Raw genomic sequence first — 19,638 nt, forward strand, 5'->3', positions numbered from 1 at the left:
TGAGAGTTACATTTCCTTCACTATCACAGTTCATGTGCTGTTAATTTTGCAATCAAACAATTTACTTGGTTAAGCAGATGCTCAGTTGCTTTCTCTCTGTAGTCACATCTCAGGTACAGATGATATTGTGACAATGCCATCTCCCACTTCTCGATAAACTCCAAATATCATTGACATTAAACAGGTCAGGCGATGTCAAATGGACTACCACAGCTTTGCCGTTCTCAAGGGCAAGTAGAGATGGGCAATGAATGCTGGCCAGCCAGCAATGCTCATATCCCACCAATGTATATTGAACAAATATTGATGACATAATCTCATAAGTGATTTTAACTGAAAATCTGATTACTGAATCAATCCATGATTTCAGAAAGAAAGAGGCACTGAGAATAAACAATCCTTTGTATCCCACTGCCGATCTCATCCAGTTGTATCTAATCTCATCATCCTAGCCCTGAGCATTGATTCCCTCCTGCTCATACCAAGATGATTACAACAATAAACTAACTCATTAGAATTCATCACAAAGTCACAGCTAGCTTTTCGCAGCATGTGCAAAATGATCTTTCCAAATACAAACAAAAGACTGAAAGGTACATTTCAATTCTAAATTTTAATACCTCAATCAGACAAAATAAAAGAAGGAACAGTTAAATAAAAAAAAGTGATTTTTGAAATTCAATTGATTCTGTTGTTGAGCTTACCTGAGCATCAGCCAGTTTGGAGAAGTCTGACTGGCTTCCGATGTAGAATTCAATTCCTTTAGAGGCTCCCTCCAGGGTAACCCCTCGGATCAGGAGTATCGTCAGAACCACATACGGGATAATTGCAGTGAAATAAACAACCTGAGAATGGAGAATAAATTGGAAGATTTTCCTGTATTAGTGGTACAACATTTACTTTATTGGATCCAGCTGATTGTAAACTGATAGGAATATAAACAAAGAGTGAATCAGAAGACAGTTGGCTACATGATGGGGATATTTAACACTGAGCTACATGTTGGAAATAAGTTTAAATTCTACAATATTATTTTTAGTTTTATAATTAATCACATTCAGGGAAATGACAGATGTATTCAGGAGAATTGATGAGAACTTCATGAATATATTTAACACTTCATATTTCATGATTCTTTACTATTCTAATAGTCCAGACAAATGGTAAATAAAACCCTGACCCTAATCTGCTCAGTCCCTTCCCCCAGTCCTGCCCAGCCTTCCGCAGCAATTGGAATTTCCCCCAGAGTCCCTGTGTCAGTGACTGAAACCCTTAGAATGAGGGACACATTCAGGAATTTGGGGGCATTGCTGGGGCTAGAAATTAGTTATGTTCAATTTCAGTTGTGGATATTACAATTTGTGACTGTTCTTCACACTTCTTTTTCACACTTATTTCAGCCTCGTCATTTCTCTGATTGTTGTGTTGTTCAGGGCAGGACCCACACAGTTTGTGGCTGAACACTTGGCAGGTGATTGAGCAGCATGAGGTGTCATATCTGCTCCTCTTCAAGCCTGTATCCCTTCAAAGGGTAACCATGCTCTGTGGAAGCTACAAAGGATTACTGCACACTAGTTCATTTTCTGTTCTCTATACCTTGCAGGAACTGTTAACATCACCAAGGATATAAACTATGCACTTCACAACAGTCAATAAATTCTAGTTTTATTCTTACAGGGAATCTGTATTTTGTCAGTAGTTGTAACTGTCTTCATCACCAGTCATTTACCTTTCCTGAAGATTTGATTCCTTTCAAAAATGCTGTCCCAACCATCAGCCAGGCTAGAAGCAGACAGAGGGCTAAATGCCAGACTATCTCCCCAGTCTCATCCAATGAACTTGTACGGTGTAAAACTGCTTGACTGAGTTAAAAAAAGAGAAAATATTTTTCATAAGGGTACTGTTTATTACACATAGATACTATGTGCTCAATGCATCTGAGTATTTAGTGCAATATACAGGGCTTTTAAAAATATTCAGTTGTTACAGAATAAGTCCTACTTTTAAATGAGAGAATGGTTACTGAAGTTTGATGTCCTTTATGTTTTTCTCTTTCTACATCTTATTCAAACAGAATGTGGGTGCGTTTGCTATATTTGAATCTGCAACTGCATGAAAAAATTCGTGGCATGCCTTAATGGGCTCCATCTTATGCTCAAATTTACACTTGAAATGGAACAGTCAAATTAATCTCCTAAGCTAGAGTTCTAGTTGGGAAATCAGCCAGGGGTTCTCTACTCCTATATACCAAAGATCTACCTTCAGAAGTCAGTACACATGTTGAGATTCCTATGTTTTCATATACTGCAAAATGGGCATGATCAGCAACCTTGTAAATTTATTGGCCATGTAAATGTAATGTTGAAGTAGGGCACTTCTCAAGCACCCTGCAGGTAATGGCCACTGATCAGATAATCCCTCAATGTATGTTCCAACCAGACATCACAGGCCCTAAGGCAGGCCTGGAAGTGCCCAGTCGTCCTCAGGTCTGAAAGGGCAAGGTATCTCCAATGTTTGATCAAGAGTTGAAGTCAACTGTTTCACATTGTTACTATTTTTGTTACGAACATGATGCTGATATTAAACCAACAAGATGTTTTGCTTAGAGCAAATAAATAATGTGGTATATTAATTTTAGTGCTGGTATGATGCCACGTTTCAATGTTATATATCCCAAAGACTGATGGATCATATCAATAATTCACTCAATTGTTCCCAAGAAAAACATTCTAACTGTACCAAGCCAGCCTGCAAATACAAATTCACAATACAGTGTTTAATATTAGATGAGATTCTAAAACTGAACTATGTTTACTGGATAATCCTGAGCGTTCAAATAATTACAAGGGAACAAAATAAACAGAGCCGTACATTTGTCTCTCAGATCGAAGATTCTGAAGTCTTTTGGGTTTGGGGAAAAATGCTGTTTATTTTCAAGTTGAGGCAGATTTGCAGAAATCTTGGTAAATGCTAGCTGTGTAAAACGGTTGCTCCTAAAACAGAGAGGTAGTTTTAGGATCTAGAGTTTAGAAGAATAAAAGATTATCTCATTCAGATACACAAAATTCCTCACTGGACAATCCTGAAAAATGTGTTGCTGGAAAAGCGCAGCAGGTCAGGCAGCATCCAAAGAGCAGGAGAATCGACGTTTCGGGCATAAGCCCTTCTTCAGGAATCTGATTCCTGAAGAAGGGCTTATGCCCGAAACGTCGATTTTCCTGCTCCTTTGATGCTGACTGACCTGCTGCGCTTTTCCAGCAACACATTTTTCAGCTCTGATCTCCAACATCTGCAGTGCTCACTTTCTCACAGGACAATCCCACCATTTGTGGAGGAGGAGTTTGAAAACACATTCAATACTATGCACTTGGCTCATTAATAAGAACCTGTGGTGTTGGAGGAAGGATATTAGCACAGGCAGAGGAATGACTAACTAATAGAAGACAGATTTGCGATAATGGGGGCATTTTCAGGATGGCCTATAACTAATGGAGTGCTGTAGTGCTGGGGCCACAATTATTTACAATATATTAATGACTTTGATGAGGAAAGTGAATGGACTATCGCCAAGTTTGTGGATGATATGAAAATAGATGGGAAGGCAAGTGGTGAGGATGACACACAGAGACTGGAGGGATACAGGCAGAGTAAAAGAGTGGGCAATAAAACATGGCAGATTGAATAGGGAAATCCCTGGCAATTACAGACCAGTCAGTCTTACATCTGTGGTCAGCAAGGTTTTGGAAAGAATTCTGAGGGGTAGGATTTATGACTATTTGGAAAAGCATAGTGTGATTAAAGGCAGTCAACATGGCTTTGTGAAGGGCAGGTTATGCCTCACAAATTTTTGATTACTTACAGTGTGGAAACAGGCCCTTTGGCCCAACAAGTCCACACCGACCCGCTGAAATGCAACCCACCCATACCCCTACATTACCCCTTACCTAACACTACGGGCAATTTAGCATGGCCAATTCACCTGACCCGCACATCTTTGGACTGTGGGAGGAAACCGGAGCACCCGGAGGAAACCCACGCAGACACGGGGAGAACGTGCAAACTCCACACAGTCTGTCGCCTGCGTCGGGAATTGAACCCAGGTCTCAGGCGCTGTGAGGCAGCAGTGCTAACCACTGTGCCACCGTGCCGTCCATATTGAGTTCTTTGAGGAGGTGACGAAACAGGTCGATGAAGGTCGAGAAATGGGTGTGGTGTATATGGACTTCAGCAAGGCATTTGATAAGGTTCCCGATGGTAGATTCATTCATAAAGTTAGGAGGTATGGGGTACAGGGAGATTTGGTTGTCTGGATTCAGAATTGGCTGGCTGATAGAAGGCAGAGAATGGTTGGAGATGGAAAGTATTCTGCCTGGAGGTCAATGTTGAGTGGGGTCCCACAGAGCTCTGTTCTTGGACCTCTGTTCTTCGTAAATTTTATAAATGATCTGGATGAAGAGGTTGAGGGGTGGGTTAGTAAATTTGCAAATGACACAAAGGTTGGAAGTGCTGTTGATAGTATCGAGGGTTACTGTAGGTTGCAGCACCTCAGAGCTAGGATGCAGAGCTGGGCTGAGAAATGGTAGATGGCGTTCAATCTGGATAAATGCAAAGTGATGCATTTTAGAAGGGGAAGGTTGAACTTGAATGCTGAATATAGGATTAAAGACAGGATTCTTGGCAGTGTGGAGGAACATAGGGATCTTAGTGTTCAAGTGTATAGATCCCTCAAAGTTGCCACCCAAGTGGATAAGGTTGTTAAGAAAGCATGTGGTGTTTTAGCTTTCATTAACAGGGGGATCGAGTTTAAGAGCCGCGAGGTTTTGTTGCAGTTCTATAAGTCCTTGGTGAGACCACACTTGGAATATTGTGTCCAGTTCTGGTCGCCCTATTATAGGAAAGATACAGAGGCTTTGGAGAGGGTGCAAAGAAGGTTTACCAAGATGCTGCTTGTCTTACAAAGAGAGGTTGACTAAGCTCGGATTTTTGTCGCTGGAGATTAGGAGGAAGAGAGGTGACCTGATTGAGGTATACAAGGTAATGAGAGGCATGGAGAAAGTGAGGACTGCAGATGCTGGAGATCAGAGCTGAAAATGTGTTGCTGGAAAAGCACAGCAAATAGGCAGCATCCAAGGAGCAGGAGATTCGACGTTTCGAGCATGAGCCCTTCTTCAAGAATGAGGACAGTGTGCCAAGCTGGCTAAGATAAAAGGTAGGAAGGAGGGACTTGGGGGAGGGGTGTTGGAAATGCGATAGGTGGAAGGAGGTTAAGGTGAAGCTGATAAGGTGAGGGTGATAGGCCGGAGGGGGGGTGGGGGCGGAGAGGTCAGGAAGAAGATTGCAGGTTAGGAAGGTGGTGCTGAGTTTGAGGGTTGGGACTGAGACAAGGTGGGGGGGAGGGGAAATGAGGAAAGTGGAGAAATCTGAGTTCATCCCTTGTGGTTGGAGGGTTCCTAGGCGGAAGATGAGGCGCTCTTCCTCCAGCCGCCGTGTTGCTATGGTCTGGCTATGCAGGAGTCCAAGGACCTGCATGTCCTTAGTGGAGTGGGAGGGGAGTTGAAGTGTTGAGTCACAGGGTGGTTGGGTTGGTTGGTCCGGGTGTCCCAGAGGTGTTCTCTGAAACGTTCCGCAAGTAGGTGGCCTGTCACCCCAATATAGAGGAGGCCATATCCCTCATGAGAGGCATGGATAGAGTCAACAGCCAGAGAGATTTCCCCAGAGCAAGATTGACTGGCACAAGGGGTCATAGTTTTAAGATTTTAGAAGGAAGGTATAAAGGAGACGTCAGAGGTAGGTTCATTACGCAGAGAGTTATGAATGCATGGAATGCATTGCCAGTTGTGGTAGTGGAAGCAGAGTCATTAGGGACATTTAAGTGACTGCTGGACATATACATGGATAACAGTGAGTTGAGGGGTGCGTAGGTTCGGTTATTTTATTTTACATTAGGATTAAACCTTGGCACAACATGGTAGGCCAAATGGCCTGTTCTATGCTGTACTTTCCTATGTTCTATGTAATTACACTTGCATTAAATTTAGGATAAAACTACAATTATGATTTTCCAATGTAGCACACTTGCATGCACTGGAAACTTTGTATATTAATACACAGGGATCATCTTTGTAGACAGAAAAACTGTGTATGAGATCTGCCCCGATTCAAATGAACAGAATAGATGACAGCCATTAACTCGGGCAATGCTCTGGCCAATCTATCAACCACCATAAGTAATGGCAGAGCATCAAAATCCATCCATGAATCTCATGCCACCACGATAGATGAATGACAAGAAGCTACAAACTAATGCTTTCCCACCCAATTTCATGTCCCATTGCTCCCAAATTGTCATTTGGAAGGGCATAAAATTTTGCATTTTATTTCTGAACTACTCTAAGTTCACTCATTGAGAGTTACATTTCCTTCACTATCACAGTTCATGTGCTGTTAATTTTGCAATCAAACAATTTACTTGGTTAAGCAGATGCTCAGTTGCTTTCTCTCTGTAGTCACATCTCAGGTACAGATGATATTGTGACAATGCCATCTCCCACTTCTCGATAAACTCCAAATATCATTGACATTAAACAGGTCAGGCGATGTCAAATGGACTATCACAGCTTTGCCGTTCTCAAGGGCAAGTAGAGATGGGCAATGAATGCTGGCCAGCCAGCAATGCCCATATCCCACCAATGTATATTGAACAAATATTGATGACATAGTCTCATAAGTGATTGTAACTGAAAATCTGATTACTGAATCAATCCATGATTTCAGAAAGAAAGAGGCACTGAGAATAAACAATCCTTTGCATCCCACTGCCGATCTCATCCAGTTGTATCTAATCTCATCATCCTAGCCCTTAGCATTGATTCCCTCCTGCTCATACCAAGATGATTACAACAATAAACTAACTCATTAGAATTCATCACAAAGTCACAGCTAGCTTTTCGCAGAATGTGCAAAATGATCTTTCCAAATACAAACAAAAGACTGAAAGGTACATTTCAATTCTAAATTTTAATACCTCAATCAGACAAAATAAAAGAAGGAACAGTTAAATAAAAAAAAGTGATTTTTGAAATTCAATTGATTCTGTTGTTGAGCTTACCTGAGCATCAGCCAGTTTGGAGAAGTCTGACTGGCTTCCGATGTAGAATTCAATTCCTTTAGAGGCTCCCTCCAGGGTAACCCCTCGGATCAGGAGTATCGTCAGAACCACATACGGGATAATTGGAGTGAAATAAACAACCTGAGAATGGAGAATAAATTGGAAGATTTTCCTGTATTAGTGGTACAACATTTACTTTATTGGATCCAGCTGATTGTAAACTGATAGGAATATAAACAAAGAGTGAATCAGAAGACAGTTGGCTACATGATGGGGATATTTAACACTGAGCTACATGTTGGAAATAAGTTTAAATTCTACAATATTATTTTTAGTTTTATAATTAATCACATTCAGGGAAATGACAGATGTATTCAGGAGAATTGATGAGAACTTCATGAATATATTCAACACTTCATATTTCATGATTCTTTCCTACTCTAATAGTCCAGACAAATGGTAAATAAAACCCTGACCCTAATCTGCTCAGTCCCTTCCCCCAGTCCTGCCCAGCCTTCCGCAGCAATTGGAATTTCCTCCAGTCCCTGTGTCAGTGACTGAAACCCTTAGAATGAGGGACACATTCAGGAATTTGGGGGCATTGCTGGTGCTAGAAATTAATTATGTTCAATTTCAGTTGTGGATATTACAATTTGTGACTGTTCTTCACACTTTTTTTCACACTTATTTCAGCCTCGTCATTTCTCTGATTGTTGTGTTGTTCAGAGCAGGGCCCACACAGTTTGTGGCTGAACACTTGGCAGGTGATTGAGCAGCATGAGGTGTCATATCTGCTCCTCTTCAAGCCTGTATCCCTTCAAAGGGTAACCATGCTCTGTGGAAGCTACAAAGGATTACTGCACACTAGTTCATTTTCTGTTCTCTATACCTTGCAGGAACTGTTAACATCACCAAGGATATAAACTATGCACTTCACAACAGTCAATAAATTCTAGTTTTATTCTTACAGGGAATCTGTATTTTGTTAGTAGTTGTAACTGTCTTCATCACCAGTCATTTACCTTTCCTGAAGATTTGATTCCTTTCAAAAATGCTGTCCCAACCATCAGCCAGGCTAGAAGCAGACAGAGGGCTAAATGCCAGACTATCTCCCCAGTCTCATCCAATGAACTTGTACGGTGTAAAACTGCTTGACTGAGTTAAAAAAAGAGAAAATATTTTTCATAAGGGTACTGTTTATTACACATAGATACTATGTGCTCAATGCATCTGAGTATTTAGTGCAATATACAGGGCTTTTAAAAATATTCAGTTGTTACAGAATAAGTCCTACTTTTAAATGAGAGAATGGTTACTGAAGTTTGATGTCCTTTATGTTTTTCTCTTTCTACATCTTATTCAAACAGAATGTGGGTGCGTTTGCTATATTTGAATCTGCAACTGCATGAAAAAATTCGTGGCATGCCTTAATGGGCTCCATCTTATGCTCAAATTTACACTTGAAATGGAACAGTCAAATTAATCTCCTAAGCTAGAGTTCTAGTTGGGAAATCAGCCAGGGGTTCTCTACTCCTATATACCAAAGATCTACCTTCAGAAGTCAGTACACATGTTGAGATTCCTATGTTTTCATATACTGCAAAATGGGCATGATCAGCAACCTTGTAAATTTATTGGCCATGTAAATGTAATGTTGAAGTAGGGCACTTCTCAAGCACCCTGCAGGTAATGGCCACTGATCAGATAATCCCTCAATGTATGTTCCAACCAGACATCACAGGCCCTAAGGCAGGCCTGGAAGTGCCCAGTCGTCCTCAGGTCTGAAAGGGCAAGGTATCTCCAATGTTTGATCAAGAGTTGAAGTCAACTGTTTCACATTGTTACTATTTTTGTTACGAACATGATGCTGATATTAAACCAACAAGATGTTTTGCTTAGAACAAATAAATAATGTGGTATATTAATTTTAGTGCTGGTGTGATGCCATGTTTCAATGTTATATATCCCAAAGACTGATGGATCGTATCAATAATTCACTCAACTGTTCCCATGAAAAACATGCTAACTGTACCAAGCCAGCCTGCAAATACAAATTCACAATACAGTGTTTAATATTAATTGAGATTCTAAAACTGAACTATGTTTACTGGATAATCCTGAGTGTTCAAATAATTACAAGGGAACAAAATAAACAGAGCCGTACATTTGTCTCTCAGATCGAAGATTCTGAAGTCTTTTGGGTTTGGGGAAAAATGCTGTTTATTTTCAAGTTGAGGCAGATTTGCAGAAATCTTGGCAAATGCGAGCTGTGTAAAACGGTTGCTCCTAAAACAGAGAGGTAGTTTTAGGATCTAGAGTTTAGAAGAATGAAAGATTATCTCATTCAGACACACAAAATTCCTCACTGGACAATCCTGAAAAATGTGTTGCTGGAAAAGCGCAGCAGGTCAGGCAGCATCCAAGGAGCAGGCGAATCGATGTTTCGGGCATAAGCCCTTCTTCAGGAATCTGATTCCTGAAGAAGGGCTTATGCACGAAACATCGATTTTCCTGCTCCTTTGATGCTGACTAACCTGCTGTGCTTTTCCAACAACACATTTTTCAGCTGTGATCTCCAACATCTGCAGTGCTCACTTTCTCACAGGACAATCCCACCATTTGTGGAGGAGGAGTTTGAAAACACATTCAATACTATGCACTTGGTTCGTTAATAAGAACCTGCGGTGTTGGAGGAAGGATAATAGCACAGGCAGAGGAATGACTAACTAATAGAAGACAGATTTGCGATAATGGGGGCATTTTCAGGATGGCCTATAACTAATGGAGTGCTGTAGTGCTGGGGCCACAATTATTTACAATATATTAATGACTTTGATGAGGAAAATGAATGGACTATCGCCAAGTTTGTGGATGATATGAAAATAGATGGGAAGGCAAATGGTGAGGATGACACACAGAGACTGGAGGGATACAGGCAGAGTAAAAGAGTGGGCGATAAAACATGGCAGATTGAATAGGGAAATCCCTGGCAATTACAGACCAGTCAGTCTTACATCTGTGGTCAGCAAGGTTTTGGAAAGAATTCTGAGGGGTAGGATTTATGACTATTTTGAAAAGCATAGTGTGATTAAAGGCAGTCAACATGGCTTTGTGAAGGGCAGGTTATGCCTCACAAATCTTATTGAGTCCTTTGAGGAGGTGACGAAACAGGTCGATGAAGGTCGAGAAGTGGGTGTGGTGTATATGGACTTCAGCAAGGCATTTGATAAGGTTCCCTATGGTAGATTCATTCATAAAGTTAGGAGGTATGGGTTACAGGGAGATTTGGTTGTCTGGATTCAGAATTGGCTGGCTGACAGAAGGCAGAGAATGGTTGTAGATGGAAAGTATTCTGCCTGGAGGTCAATGTTGAGTGGGGTCCCACAGAGCTCTGTTCTTGGACCTCTGTTCTTCGTAAATTTTATAAATGATTTGGATGAAGAAGTTGAGGGGTGGGTTAGTAAATTTGCAAATGACACAAAGGTTGGAAGTGCTGATGATAGTATCGAGGGTTACTGTAGGTTGCAGCACCTCATAGACAGGATGCAGAGCTGGGCTGAGAAATGGTAGATGGAGGTCAATCTGGTTAAATGCGAAGTGATGCATTTTAGAAGGGGAAGGTTGAACTTGAATGCTGAATATAGGATTAAAGACAGGATTCTTGGCAGTGTGGAGGAACATAGGGATCTTAGTGTTCAAGTGTATAGATCCCTCAAAGTTGCCACCCAAGTGGATAAGGTTGTTAAGAAAGCATGTGGTGTTTTAGCTTTCATTAACAGGGGGATCGAGTTTAAGAGCCGCGAGGTTTTGTTGCAGTTCTATAAGTCCTTGGTGAGACCACACTTGGAATATTGTGTCCAGTTCTGGTCGCCCTATTATAGGAAAGATACAGAGGCTTTGGAGAGGGTGCAAAGAAGGTTTACCAAGATGCTGCTTGTCTTACAAAGAGAGGTTGACTAAGCTCGGATTTTTCTTGCTGGAGATTAGGAGGAAGAGAGGTGACCTGATTGAGGTATACAAGGTAATGAGAGGCATGGACAAAGTGAGGACTGCAGATGCTGGAGATCAGAGCTGAAAATGTGTTGCTGGAAAAGCGCAGCAAACAGGCAGCATCCAAGGAGCAGGAGATTCGACGTTTCGAGCATGAGCCCTTCTTCAAGAATGAGGACATTGTGCCAAGCTGGCTAAGATAAAAGGTAGGAAGGAGGGACTTGGGGAAGGGGTGTTGGAAATGCGATAGGTGGAAGGAGGTTAAGGTGAAGGTGATAAGGTGAGGGTGATAAGCCGGGGGGGGGGGGGGGGCGGAGAGGTCAGGAAGAAGATTGCAGGTTAGGAAGGTGGTACTGAGTTCGAGTGTTGGGACTGAGACAAGGTGGGGGGAGGGGAAATGAGGAAACTGGAGAAATCTGAGTTCATCCCTTGTGGTTGGAGGGTTTCTAGGCGGAAGATGAGGCGCTCTTCCTCCAGCCGCCGTGTTGCTATGGTCTGGCGATGCAGGAGTCCAAGGACCTGCATGTCCTTAGTGGAGTGGGAGGGGGAGTTGAAGTGTTGAGCCACAGGGTTGTTGGGTTGGTTGGTCCAGGTGTCCCAGAGGTGTTCTCTAAAACGTTCCGCAAGTAGGTGGCCTGTCACCCCAATATAGAGGAGGCCATATCCCTCATGAGAGGCATGGATAGAGTCAACAGCCAGAGAGATTTCCCCAGAGCAAGATTGACTGGCACAAGGGGTCATAGTTTTAAGATTTTAGGAGGAAGGTATAAAGGAGACGTCAGAGGTAGGTTCATGACGCAGAGAGTTGTGAATGCATGGAATGCATTGCCAGTTGTGGTAGTGGAAGCAGAGTCATTAGGGACATTTAAGTGACTGCTGGACATATACATGGATAACAGTGAGTTGAGGGGTGCGTAGGTTCGGTTATTTTATTTTACATTAGGATTAAACCTTGGCACAACATGGTAGGCCAAATGGCCTGTTCTATGCTGTACTTTCCTATGTTCTATGTAATTACACTTGCATTAAATTTAGGATAAAGCTACAATTATGATTTTCCAGTGTAGCACACTTGCATGCACTGGAAACTTTGTATATTAATACACAGGGATCGTCTTTGTAGACAGAAAAACTGTGTATGAGCTCTGCCCCGATTCAAATGAACAGAATAGATGACAGCCATTAACTCGGGCAATGCTCTGGCCAATCTATCAACCTCCTGGTTTAAATTTAAACAAAATCTGCCAGGTAAATGTCAAATAGCTCTAATGGGCACATCCCTCAGTGTAACAACTCAACCAATCAGAGTTCACTTGTCAACCAATCGGAATGCACCTCTCATTCAGCATCTGTTATTTTCCACTAACATAAAACAAATGTTGGAAATCTGAAACAAAAGCAAACATTTCTGGAGAAACTCAGCAGGTCTGGCAGCATCTATGGGGAGAAAGCAAAGTCAATGATTCAGGTCCAGTTCTGAAGAAAGATTGCTGGACCCAAAACATTAACTCTGCTTTCTCTCTGCAGATGCTACCAAACCTGCTGAGTTTCTCCAACAATTTCTGGGTTTTTTTTGTTCCTGTTATTTTCCCTTCACTTTAGTATTTCTTGCAAATTTTCAGAATGAATGGAAGACAGGAAGTTTTGATTTAATGTTTCTTTTGTCAGCATTAATCAAAGTCTGTCATACTAAACAACAATGTACTTACTCCCAGTATTGCTCACTTGGACCCTGGTGAGGAATGGAGATTTCTGATCCAATTAGGCAAGTGTTATTATACGTCTGCAGCCATGTTGTATTAATGACTTCAAAATATCCATCGTCCAGAGTAAGATTGCAAAATGGATCTAGAAAATGTTGAATGTGTTTTAGAACTTTACTGCTCCTTGTTGAACAATGCTGCCATTTCTAGTGGTACAATCAGGGTCTCTGGGCAACCCAACCCAACCTCATCCATTACATAAGGTGGAATCAGAGTCATAGACTGAGGTAGGAACATATAAAATGAAGAGCCTCTCTTCTTCCCAGTGTCCACTCATTGAATCCAGGGTAGGATGGTTTGAGGACGGCCTTTCTTGCCAGACGTAAATTGACTCCCTAAGAGATGTCTTAAATGGGTATGCTGGCTGCCATTGGCATTCTTATGTATGTGTTGAAGGGTGAGGGTGGGGAAGCGGCACAATATGTGGGTTCACTCTATCTGGTCTGTTGTTTCCTAGGAGGGTAGATTTTCAGTGGGTGCCCAATAGAGGTATCCAATGACATAGAAGAAAATTGCATTGTTCAATTACTGGCTTCCATAAAGTGTTTGGTACTAGTGGTAGATGCAAGTGGCCCAAAAGCTCCCTTAACACACAAATAGGTACATCAACAGTGAAGGTTCCCATTTCATGAAGATGCATCCTATGACACTCAATAGCATATCCTGCATGTGAAAGAAATCACACAGGGACTGAGACACAATGTTTTTGTTGAGCACCAGTCTGCAACAGCACAGAGAATCACTAAATTAATATAGCACAGAATGAGATGATGCAAACTGTTGTGAAAATCCAAATTAGAGTTTCACCTAGTTCCTCCACTCAGTAGCTCTGAACTCCTTCCTTTTCAAACAATGATCGATCTCCCATTTGAATGTCTTGAATAAAAGTAACCTCCACCACACTCTCAGGCAATACATATGCAATCCTAACTTCTTGCTGTGTGGATAAAAATTTCCATTGAGTCACCATTGGTTGTGAATGGTTTTAATTGGCCCTTCATTCTATCCAGACTGTACACGCTGGGTACATGTACTGAGCTCCCTCCTTGTATTCCACGTCATTAGTTCACACTAATGACAGCATCATTTAGGGATTTTAAGAAAAGTGTCTCATACACCATGTTTGAAGCTGACAGAAATGTCAGCATTGCGGAGCACAAACAGAAGAGACAAATGAGTAAAGAACTTTCTACATGGGAGCGAAATGTGTCCCTTCAGATCCACTTGGTCTGTGCTAGCCATGTGATAGTTAATGTATTCAGACTCACTCAGGAAAGACCAGCCAATCACTGAGCTTTCAGACATCCCATCCCTCAAAGACGATACCCCAGCCTCCTTACTCAGTCTGGTCTATAAGCTTAAGTCTCAAACTCCCTGGTCTCAATCCCTCACACATTAACTCAGATATTATATTGACACATTTTTTAGGTATGTTCATGACTATATTTTCATATCCACATCTTATGAACAAGTTCCAACACTCAATATTTACAATATACATATCTATGCTATACCATTATTATAGATTGCAGTGGTTCACCACCACATTACTAAGGGCATTTGGGATAAACAATGAACATTGGCATAGACAGTGGTGCCCACATCCCTTGATCAATTTGTTCAGATTTTTATGACACACCTCTGGGGGGAGGTTAGAAATGAACCTTGTGGGTCTGAGGTTGGGGCATTACCACTGTCAAAAGCCATGTGATAAGCTTTCATTAATGGATCAGAAAATGAATATTAATCCTGATAATTAATTACTTCTGATTCCCTAACTCCAGTACGATCACTTTCCAGGCTTCAAAACTTGTGAATTATGTTTTATAATAAAAAAAAGATTGAGAGTAACTTTCTGGACCCATGCACAGGGTCACAGACAGGAATGTGAGTCCAAAATGCAGATATATGGAAATTAAAAGGTATTATTTAAATCATGAATTTCTTGTTTTCCAAGACTCACACCTTCCCTTAAGAGGCAAAATGCAGCAAGAATATGTACATAGTCGGCTGACTAGAAGAGCACCTCCCAATGTATTGAATAAGGGCAAACACTGTTGTAAGTCATTGGCTATTGGTACTTAAAATTGACACCAGTTGCAGGTCACACATTGGTTTCCTTGACTCAGAGGGAAACAACTTAAACATTTTTGAAATAAAATAAGATCATAAGGCTATAAGAGATAGGAAGATCATTATGCCTTTCAACCTATCAAGTCTATTCCACCATTCAATCATAGCTGATATGTTTCTCAACCCCATTCTCCTGCCATCTCCCCATAACCTATGATCCCCTGACTAATCAAGAACCTATCTTTCTGTCTTAAATATATTCAATGACTTGGCCTCCATTGTCTTCTGCAGAAATGAGTCCCACAGATACACCCTTCATCTCAGCTCTGAGGCTTCGTACCATCACGCTAAGGCTGTGTCTCGGGTCCTATCAGACTCTATATAGGCCTTTCAGTATTTTGCAAGTTTCAATAAGATCCCTCTCATCCTTCTGAATCCCATCAAGCAGAAACCCGAAGTCCCTAACTGCTCCTCCTATGACAAGCCATTCATCCCCATGATCATTCTTGTAAGCCTCCTCCTCCTCCAATGCCAGCACATCCTTCCTTAGAAGCAGAGCCCAAAACTGCTTGCAATTTGCCAAAAGTCATCTGAACAGATACTTTACGATCACAACAGTATATTCCTGCTCTTGCATTTTAAGCCTTTTAGAATAAATTCTAAAATTGCATTTGCCTTCCCAGCACCCAACTGAACCTGCATATTCACATCAAGAAAATCCTGAACTAGGACTCTGAAATTCCTTTGTGCTTCTGATATCCGAAGACTTGCTCCATTTAGAAAATATTCTGCGCTCTACTTTTCCAACCAAAGTGCATAATTCCACACTTGCCACAGTGTTCCATCTGCCACTTCTTCATCTACTCTCCAAGTCTTTCTGCAGCCTCCCTACCTCCTCAACATTATCTGTCCCTCCACCTATCTCTGTTTAACACACATGTTGTTCTGAAACTTGTTGCTACTCTCACTCCCATTTGTAAAACCAATAACGTTTGAAATCTGCATCCTGGTCCTGATCTTCAAATTTCCTTTCAGGCTCAAAATCCAGCATCCAATCTCATGACCCCTAATCCTAAAGGTCAAGGAGTGAATGTAAATCATTCATTGTGTTACTGATGACATTGAATGAAGATTTTGAGGGAGATGAGCCTGAGATGAAAACAAAGAGAAAAACTGAACTCTGTACCAGACAGTAGTAATGTAGGTACTGATAATAAAAGGTTGAAACTACCTTAGCTTCCCTACATCTACAATCCAGGTAGAGTAAAGCAGCTGAGAATGACCAACAGTGACAATACTAAAGGAGAGATGATTTTCTTTGAAGCATCTCTTTTGCCTGTAAGCAATTATTATTGACAATCTTTCACTTCAGTGACTCAGTGACATGATCCTTGGAGCTGGATCCTGTCCAAGTCTCTCTGCTGTACAATCACAATGAAGTTGGTTATCGAAAGCATTGGCTACTTTTCTTATGACAGATCAACAGAATAAAATATGAACAGTCACGGAATGTCCCCAGTCAAAGTGAACACTGTACCTTTGGGAGTCCTGCTGCATGTTTCATCTGCTCCCCACCAACTGAAGCAGTCTGCCCATGGTAGGGGTGATTGGAAGGAAGCAAACAGGTAGTACAGACTGTAACCAATAATGCAGGCATAGGAAATGTTGGCAATTATGATCAGAAGGACCATGGTGACTCCAACACCTTAAAATTGAACAAAGGAAAAGAGCTTAGAAACAATACTGTTTATTTGAAATAAAATTGTTCTCTTGAATTCAATTGCAATGTATTTCCAACTAGAATATGTTTAATGTAATTTGAGAGAGAAAGAGGGAGACAGTGTTTTGAAATAAGGCAGCCATGGTTGACTGATGTAGCTTCTCTCCAGTCTGAACTTAGAAAGTTGAAAATAAGCCATCAACTTTATTTTCCCTGTTCTTGAATATAAGCACAGGTCATCCTCAGAGTTCAGAAATTATGATAAAGTTACAATTAGGTTCAGAATCTAAACAAGAATTGGACAAGAGAATATTATTCTGTTGTTACAACTATCCCTCTAGTATTGCCATTGTCTTAGTGGGTGTTAGATTTGGTCAGCATTTCCAACAATGTTCAGCTAAAATTGTTGAGTGGATGATCCACCTTGGCCTCATCCGACGGTCGCCAGCATCACAGATGCCAGTCTTCAGCCAAATCAATTCACTCCACTTGGTGTCAAGAAACAGTTAGAGTCACTGCATAGTGCAAGGGATTTGGGCCCTGACAGTGTTACAGCAACAGTACTGAAGAGTTGTGCTCCAGAATTCATCGCCAAGCTCTTACAGTACAGTAAGAACACTGGCATATACCTGACAACATGAAACATTGACCAGATATGTTCTGGACACAAAAGCCAATTACTGCCCTAACAGTCCACTCTCTCAATCATCAGAAACAACCTGCTTAGTGACACCCAGCTTGTGTTCCTCCAGGGTCACTCAGTGCCTGGCCATGGTTTAAACAAAACAGCTGGATTCCAGAGGTATGGTGGAAGTGACAGTCCTTGACATCAAGGCCACATTTGCCCGTGTGTGGCATCAAGAAGCCTGAGCAAACTGAAATCAATTAGTGTCAAGGAACAAACTGTTCACTTGTTCGAGTCATAGCTGGAACACTGAAAGATGGATATGGATGCCGGAGGCCAGTCATCTCAGCTCTAGGACATCTCTGCAAGAGTTCATCAGGCAAAGTCTTAGGGAGAATTGTAAGGGATAGGATTTATGAACATCTGGATAGGAATAATGTGATCAAGGATAGTCAACATGGTTTTGTGAAGGGCAGGTCGTGCCTCACAAACCTTATTAAATTCTTTGAGAAGGTGACTAAGGAGGTGGATGAGGGTAAAGCGGTAGATGTGGTGTATATGGATTTTAGTAAGGCATTTGATAAGGTTCCCCATGGTAGGCTACTGCAAAAAATACGGAGGTATGGCATTGAGGGTGAGTTGGAGGTTTGGATTAGGAATTGGCTGGCTGGAAGAAGACAGAGGGTAGTAGTTGATGGTAAAGGTTCATATTGGAGTACAGTTACGCAAGGATCTGTTTTGGGACCATTGCTGTTTGTCATTTTTATAAATGACCTGGAGTAGGGGCTAGAAGGCTGGGTGAGCAAGTTTGCGGATGATACAAAAGTCGGTGGAGTTGTTGACAGTGAGGAAGGATGTGGCAGATTACAGCGGGATATAGATAAGCTGCAGAGCTGGACAGAAAGGTGGCAAATGGAGTTCAATGTAGGTAAGTGTGAAGTGATTCATTTTGGTAAGAGTAACAAGAAGATGGAGTACTGGGCTAATAGTCGGATATTTGGTAGTGTGGATGAGCAGAGGGATCTTGGTGTCCATGTACACAGATCTCTGAAAGTTGCCACCCAGGTAAATAGTGCTGTGAAAAAGGCATATGGCGTACTGGCTTTTATTGGTAGAGGAATTGAGTTCCGGATTCCTGAGCTCATGTTGCAGTTGTATAAGACTCTGGTGCGGCTGCATCTGGAGTATTGTGTGCAGTTTTGGTCGCCATACTATAGGAAGGATGTGGAGGCACTGGAACGGGTGCAGAGAGGTTTACCAGGATGTTGCCTGATATGGTAGGAAGATCGTATGAGGAAAGGCTGAGGCACTTGGGGCTGTTTTCATTGGAGAAGAGAAGGTTTGGGGGTGACTTGATAGAGGTGTACAAGATGATTAGGGGTTTAGATAGGGTTGACCATGAGAACCTTTTTCCAAGTATTGAGTCAGCTATTACGAGGTGGCATAGCTTTAAATTAAGGGGTGGTAGGTATAGGACAGATGTTAGGGGTAGATTCTTTACTCAGCGAGTCGTGAGTTCATGGAATGCCCTGCCAGTAGCAGTGGTGGACTCTCCCTCTTTATGGGCATTTAAACGGGCATTGGATAGACATATGGAGGATAGTGGGCTAGTGTAGGTTAGGTGGGCTTGGATCGGCGCAACATTGAGGGCCAAAGGGCCTGTACTGCGCTGTATTGTTCTATGTTCTAGGTTAGTGTCTGAGGTCCAACCATCTCTAACTGTTTCATCAATGATCTTCCCTCCACCATAAGGTCAGAAGTAGGGATGTTCACAATGATTGCATAATGTTCAGCAATATTCGCAACTCCTCAGATACTGAAGAAGTCCTGAACAATATTCAGGCTTGGGCTGACAAGTGGCAAGTAACACTCCTACCACCCAAATGCCAGGCAATGACCATTTCCAACAAGAGACAATCTAACCACTGCTCCATGATATTCAATGGTGTTACCATCAATGAATACCCCCACAATCAATATCCTTGTTGTCACCATTAACCAGAAACTCAACTGGACTTACTATACAAACACAATGGTGACAAGAGCTGGTCAGAGGCTAGGAATACTGCAGGAGTAACTCACCTCCTGTCTCCCCAAGCTAGTTATCATCTACAAGGCATAAGTCAGGAGTTTAATGGAATATTCCTCACTTGCCTGCTCCAAGAGCACGCCAGAAGTTTGACACCCTCCAGGACAAAGCTGCTTACTTGATTGGCAAAACATCTACAAGCATCCATTCCCTTCACATCGATACACAATTGCAACAGTTTGTGCTACCTACAAGATGCACTGCAGAAATTTACCAAGGCTCCTTTGAAAGCACCTTCCAAACCCATGACCACTTCCATCTAGAAAGACA

The 19,638-nt window shown here is 41.8% G+C and overlaps 1 pseudogene; it reads right to left on the reverse strand.

The window, feature by feature from the left end:
- LOC132819980 (sodium- and chloride-dependent neutral and basic amino acid transporter B(0+)-like) overlaps positions 1-19,638 on the reverse strand; it is a 151,629-nt pseudogene that overhangs the window by 26,360 nt on the left and 105,631 nt on the right.

Source organism: Hemiscyllium ocellatum, chromosome 11 (genome assembly GCF_020745735.1).
Source record: "Hemiscyllium ocellatum isolate sHemOce1 chromosome 11, sHemOce1.pat.X.cur, whole genome shotgun sequence".
Lineage (NCBI taxonomy): Eukaryota > Metazoa > Chordata > Chondrichthyes > Orectolobiformes > Hemiscylliidae > Hemiscyllium > Hemiscyllium ocellatum.